This window comes from Hakea prostrata, chromosome 8 (genome assembly GCF_041222555.1).
Source record: "Hakea prostrata isolate BN-2017 chromosome 8, UWA_Hpros_2, whole genome shotgun sequence".
In the NCBI taxonomy this organism is placed as follows: Eukaryota; Viridiplantae; Streptophyta; class Magnoliopsida; order Proteales; family Proteaceae; genus Hakea; species Hakea prostrata.
The window spans coordinates 35059410-35065409 of record NC_142607.1 but is presented as its reverse complement, the minus strand read 5'-3'; the positions used below and the strand labels follow the sequence as shown (position 1 = coordinate 35065409).

General features: G+C 39.8%; 1 long non-coding RNA gene across 1 annotated transcript; it reads right to left on the bottom strand.

Annotated features, from left to right (window-relative positions):
- Positions 1 to 981: 981 nt before the first annotated feature.
- LOC149007659 (uncharacterized) lies at positions 982 to 4762 on the bottom strand. Its single transcript, XR_016175004.1, has 3 exons — positions 3318 to 4762; positions 3120 to 3221; positions 982 to 1502 (listed from the first exon to the last, which is right to left on the bottom strand). It is a non-coding gene; the product is annotated as an uncharacterized LOC149007659 (long non-coding RNA).
- Positions 4763 to 6000: the final 1238 nt, after the last annotated feature.

The following is a 6000-nucleotide window of genomic DNA, read 5'->3' as shown; positions in this document are numbered from 1 at the left end:
TGATTTGCCATTGAGAGCTTCAATTGCCAAGCGGTAGTCAGCGAAGATTTTGAGATGTTCTTCCCCCATTGATCGTGCCAGAGAAATGCCATCTCTAATGGCTTCTAATGGCTTCTAATTTCACCATAGCCACATTGGATCCGTGGCATGAGTGCATGAGTCTTCACGCAGCCATAAAAAGACCTTGATGATCCATAAGCATACAGCCTCGACACCCCCCCCCCCTACCCTACACACACACTCACTTTGGGTCTCTATATCCCAGGCATGACCAGTGAATAATTGAAAAAGCTCCACCTACTCTTCATCCATCCTGCTAATAAGTGCAAATCAATTGGAGCCATGGTTGAAGGACAACAACATTGCTGTAATTTTGCGACCTGAAAAGTCTGCAAAACTGGAGAAAATCTGAGGGAGATTGATAAGAATATTATTAAACAAAGCTACATTTCTACCGTTCCATATGCACCAAACAATGGTACTCGACAACACATCTATCACATGAAGTTCATCATATCCTTTAAACTTACCATGTATAAACTCAATCCGATCAGATTACCCATCACGAATGTGCCAACAAATTTAGAGGTTCTATTCTTCTTTGGTGGTTTAGGATTCTGTTTCTCGTAGAATACCCTAATTTCTAAGGCGTATTGCATCAATTTCAGTCCATTATGATCTCGTTAGATGAAGCACCCACCATCACTCATTAATTTAAGTTGAAAATTGACCATTCAAAGGTGATCCTTTAATCTAGTCACTTTCTTCTTGACTGGCCAGTTCTCATTTAGGCAAAAAAGTGTAGGACATATCTTGATTGACTGGTCATTTGCCCTAATTTATTTAGTTTTCAATTGACTATGTGGGACACGCTGGATATAGTTTGTGTCTGAGTTTCCCTACATTAGGGCTATTAGCTATAACTTGAGATTAGTTGATTCTTTTTAACAATCAGAGCTTCTTTGGTTATGATTTATGAATGCAGGCATGCAATAACCACACTCATGCCTTCTCAAGGAAAATCTGCTAGCGATGAGAAGGATCCAACTTGTTGAACATAAGCAGTCGAACAACCCTGTCCACTGAAGATGGTCTGAACTCTAAGTCTCTAACTCAAGGAATGCCTTGATTCTATCAGGCCCTCCTGCACCACTTCAGAAAATAACAAAAGAACAAGACATAATTGACCTTCTGGACATCACCTTGTCGAAAACATCAATCTGATCATCTGACCAGCCTCAAACAACTCTCCACATTCTTATAATCAGAGCACGCATACATCAAGGTCCTATTCTTCACACACCTCTAACCCCTTCTAGCCAGCATATGTATCAGGTACCTAATGGACCCCGTACACAAGGGTACCCATATGGTTTCTCATTGGCATCAGCGGCACCAGCAGCAACAATTAATGTACCTTCGCTGGACAAAATCCAGGTTGAAACCCAATCCCCATAACCTTCTCGACTGTGTGTGTATGTGACTGGGTTGTGCAGAGAAGCCTTGAAAAAAAAAAAAAGTAGACAGTTATTAAGTAACATTACATAGACTGAGTTCACAAAAATGCAATTGAAAGAAGAGAACCGCATAAAAGGAAAAGCAAGCATCCATGCATGGTAGACAGCTAGAATTGAAGCTCCCAAGACTAAAAGTAGTACAACAAACATGACTCTTTTAATGGGAAACCATCTATTTGGGGAAACTTACATTTCTGGGTACGTATGGACATCATATAACCAGACAGAACCATCTGCAAAACCAGCCACTGCTGATTGCCATGAACTTGAGAAGCAGACTACCAAATGGCACATATACAAGAGCTTGTCATAGGGTGGAAATATGGCTCTAACAAGGAAGAAATTGCAACACATAATAAAATCACACTCACAGAATGAAAAAAACAAAAAAAATGGAGGCAGAAAAGAAGAGAAGCGGTGAACTAGACTTATTAAGGGAATGAATTATATATATTTTTGAGAATCAAAAGAATGGGGAGTCCCCGTGATAGCCTAGGTAGCATAACATCCACTCCACTGACAGCAAAACAGCAACTATCTGCCATTTTAAATCCAACTGGAAATTTGTAAATGGAAGAGACGACCTGTGCTCATAGGTGAGGGGAAGACCTTCATGGGTGTTAGGGTAGAGTTGATCTAGGTCCTGTAGGTTGTCTGCCACCAACCAAGTCTAGTGTAATCCGTGTTAATTTCCATGAATGCAATACAAAGAATCCATTTCCAATTAGTGTTGTTATCTCTGCCTTTCATTGTTAATTGTTTCATTTAAGATTGAAAATTTGGTTTTATTGCCGAAGGAAACCAGAGTAGGCTAAGGCATTGCAGGAGTTTGCAAGGTTCTTAACAAGGCATTGCCGGAAGTTGCAGGGTTCCTATCCATAGCATTCTCTAATCCTTGCACTTGGCTGGCACTTGTCGAAGTATCTGATGGCTTCATTATCCCATCTCTCCCACATAATGGAAACAAGTTTTAGTTTAGTTTCCACACAACCCCCCCCCCCTCCCCCAGCAACTGAGCTCAAGATGAGCATTCTTAATATCAAGCCCAACATAAGCCAGGAACCGTGACATAAATTTTACAAGGTGACCTTCCATATGGTTCCATGGTGAGTACAAATGTGTAATAGTATATTTCCAAATAAATTAGTCAATTCTTTTTTCTTTTCGTTTCGTTTCCATTTTGTAAGGGGCATGTTAAAAGAATAAGTTTCTTTTTAGGTTTCCAAACCGTCATGCTAGTCTAACCATTCTAAGTGTTGCTACATGATCTAGACAATAAAGTGATAGGATCTTAGGCCATAAAAATTGCACTCTCTACCAGGGCTGTATTACTATAGAACCAAGATGTATCCTCTAGACTCCCTCCACACCCCATCCAGAATGTCTTTTCCAATGATTTTGCTACTTTTATATGATGAACCATCAATAATTGCCTAAAACAAAATCTGGAGTCTACCACGTACTCAATGAATATTAAACTTCCTAACAGATGGATCAACACAGGAAAAGATTGAAGAAAGCAAGTGTAGATAAAACTGTAACTCTCTAAGAGACAAAAGATAAACAAGAGCAAACAAGAGCAAACAAAGAAACAGAACTCACCAATCCTGAGATGCTGCTTTCTGATGACATTCGAATAAAATTAACAAGCCGTTCTCCATCCAAATCCCATAGCTTGATTCATGATAGCTCTCCAGAAGCATTCTGGTTGCAACAGAAGCATATTTTGAAGAAAATCAATAGGAAATACTAAGATAGAAATATCATAAATCAGGCAAAAATCTAGAACTGAGTATGTACCAAATATCCAGACTGTTGCTGCCAATCCACAACAGCATTCACACCTCTTACACCAGGTCTATGACCTAGAATCAAGGAGAATGCAGTTACAAGCTTTTGATTTATGCTTCAAAGAATAATCTTTCCAAATATGAATATTTCCATCTTCCATCACCTATAATAAAAAGGAGTATGCCATCCTCCATTCGTGGCTAACTTAACCACTGTTTTCCTTATCAAACATACCAGCAATGAATCTTACTTGAAGCAACAAGAAGCAAGGTATTATCTAGCTCATGCACAAGGCAAAGTTTAGAAATGCATTTGTCAGGGAAATCATGGTTATCGAAACTGTTGAGAAGACAAAATTTACATAACTGCTAATAAGGCTATATCTGAGTATATTAAGAACCATAGGCCAGAAAACTGGCTACATTCAGATAAATGTTAAGCGGAGATACAGATGACCTCACTGTCCAGATTTAGAAAATGGCTCGTATCCAATTATGTGGACTGTAGATTTGTTGTTTGAATTCAATTCAAAAAATCCACAAAACTGACAAATTCATTTCCATCATTCAATAACCAAAAATCTATCTAAAATTTATTTAGAGGATTTCCATCATTCTTTCTCAAAATTATTATATTATCTTCACATTTAGCACAGTTAAATCTTTTAAGTTTTTATACACATTAGACTGGAAACTGTAGCTCCTTACGACCCATGCTGCATGGCCCACGTTCTGCTTCATGAATAGGTCATTTGGTGATTACTATCATTCCATAAGTGGGCAATTCCCTAAATAAACTGCATTCAAGTTCCAACAGTCTATCTTGAGGGTTTCATCGCATGAATCAAGAGAATAGGTTAAAATTTATTCATGCATAACTATGAGGTGGACTACATGCGATGTGCCCCCAAATTGATTAGTCTTCAGGATCAATTAAATTGAATTCAGCAGTAAATTAGGGTACCTTGAACCTGTTGTTATGGTGTAGGGGCTGTTACAGTTGTTAAGGATTGTCGTCCCAGAAGTCCTAGGGTTAGGTTTTTGTGAATTTAGAGCAGTAAAGGATTTAGGGTTAAGTTGGTCCAATAGGGGCTGAAATTGGGAAGGAAGGTCAACGGGGTTGAGGGGATCAGGTTCCTAAAGTTTGGGACAGATATATCGGTTAGATTGGCTTACCTCTAATAAGAACCCTCTTAGCTTCAACCCCAATCTCCCCAGATACAATGTATTTAAGAGATCACACCGGCAATACAAATACAGAATAAGTAAGCAACAACAACAACAGCAATGGTAATTCTCATTAAAAGGAGAAATATAAATAGAACAAAACTCTCACAACTCTTCTATTGAATCCCGTACTAACATTAACCAAAAACAGAGCACAAAAGGCAACACCTAAATCCTACCGAGAGACTCTTCTCTCCCAGCAAGCTCAACTTGCTTCACACTCCATGATTCATGCATACCCTCTCTTTCCCCACCCCCACCCCCACCCCCACCCCCTATGTAAACATTCCTAACAAATTCTTACACCACATGCCAATTTCATTTCACCAAGTTGACCATCATATCTGCTCCTCTATCCTCAATAAGGTTGTGGCTGTTGTCCAATACCATTTGGCCACCTGCCTATTGAATGTATGGATGGCTTTGATCCCCTGTAGCTACTGGTGATGATCCCATGATTCTCCCTCTATTCTTGTGTTTGTACACCCGAGTTATTAGGGGCTCATCGATACTCCCTCCCTTAAGTCTCACCTTGTCCTCAAGGTAAAATCTGGAAATTGGTTGTACAGCTCAAGAAAATCCTCCCAACTGTTTTCACAGGGGGGTAAGTTTTTCCATTGTATCAGCACCTCAAGAGCTCCAAAAGATGAGTAACGGGTGTCCAACAATTCCCCCAGGGTGAGCTGTAATTCCCAATCCTCAGCCAAAGAAGATGAGAGGGGATTACCTAACTACCCAATACACAACAGCAGCCAATCTTTTATAGGTACGAAGAAATCCAGAATGACCTCCAAATGGGGTGACATGAAATTCAGCAAGTAGTTTAGGGATGAACTTTGAGCCCTCAGGGATTACCAACCTTCCTTTGTAAAAAAGTGTCCCATTTTTCAACTGATAATTAGGGAAATCTGTAGAGCCACCTAACCATGACTGCATCACACTTTTATAGTGTTCAGAAACCTGAATCTCTTCTTCCAAGCCTTCTTCTTCACCCCATATTGCTGCTGATAAGCTGGAGAACTGTACCCCCTCTCCCACTCGACGAGACACAGCATCTACAACCTTATTCTCACATCCTGGTTTATAAAGGATCTCAAAATTAAACCCCAATAACCTCATGATCCATTTTTGTTGTCCTTCAGCCACCAACCTCTAATCCATCAAGTACCACAAACTTCTTTGGTCGGTACATACCTTAAAATGCTTTCCTAATAGGTAATGATGCCATTTTTGAACTGCTAACATCACTGCTCTTAGTTCCTTCCTATAGACTGATTTTACACGGGCAAAGTGTTTGGCTCCAATAGGCAATAGGATGACCCTCCTACATTAGAACTGCACCTAAGCCTAATCCTGATGCAAAAGTTTCAACCACAAACTCCTTAGAAGAATCAGGCACTGCCTACATAGGAACAGTGGTCATTGCTGTCTTCAAGGCTTCAAACGCGGAATTGGTGGTGACATCC